Source organism: Sinocyclocheilus rhinocerous, unplaced genomic scaffold (genome assembly GCF_001515625.1).
Source record: "Sinocyclocheilus rhinocerous isolate Xijiao unplaced genomic scaffold, SAMN03320098_v1.1 scaffold1981, whole genome shotgun sequence".
Lineage (NCBI taxonomy): Eukaryota > Metazoa > Chordata > Actinopteri > Cypriniformes > Cyprinidae > Sinocyclocheilus > Sinocyclocheilus rhinocerous.
In genome coordinates, this window is record NW_015648571.1 from 120,917 (window position 1) to 121,976 (window position 1,060).

The window sequence follows — 1,060 nt, forward strand, 5'->3', positions numbered from 1 at the left end:
ATAAAAATATAATTTGCTTATTAATTCACATGCATTATTTTATATACACACTGGTGGTTATAAGTATGACATAAGGCTTTTTATTTATTTATTTATTTATTTGAAAGAAGATGAAAATACAGTAAAAACAATAATATTATGAAATATTACACTTAAAATAGTGGTTTTCTATTTAGGATATTTTAAAATGTAATTTATTTCTGTGCTCAAAGCTGACTTTTCAGCATCATTACTCCAGTCTTCAGTGTCCCTTCAGAAAGCATTTTAATGCTGCTTAATTTGCTGCTTAATCATTCTCAGTTAAAGAACAGCATTTATTTGAAATTTAAGTACTTCGTAATATGTGTAAATATCTTTACTGTCACTTAAATCAATTGAATGCAACCTTGCTGAAGAAAAATATGAATTTATATTTTTTATTCTTACCCAAGACTGAATGGTATCACATTTTCCACAAAAATATGAAGCAGCACAACAGTTTTCAACATTCATAGTAATCATAAATGTTTCTTGAGCAGCAAATCAGCATATTAGAATGATTTCTGAAGGATCATGTGACACTGAAGACTGGAGTAATGATACTGAAAATTCAGCTTTGATCACAGGAATAAATTCTATTTTACTACATATTCGCATAGAAGACAGCTATTCTAAATGATAACATTATATATTTCACAGTACTGTTTACTGTATTTTTCATCATCAAAATAATTTGTATACTCTTTTCCACAATTGGAGCTCTATTCCTTAAAATGATAGATGTCAAGCTCTTGCAAAAGTACACATACTGTATATAACCAGTAGAAAGGCACCATAAAAACAGTCCGCATTCTGCACTATTCAAGTCTTCTAGACGATACCAGAGCATTGTGTCATATGGACTGATAATATAGGTATTTAACTTTAGTGATATTAAACTGTCCCTCTATGTAAAAGAGTTGTGTAAAAATTCTTCAAAATTATTTACTATTTGCCATATACACTAGGAAAGACAAATTCTAATGTAAAGTAGTATGCCAGTCATTCATTAATGTCAATGATAAGCATTTCAAATAAGAAA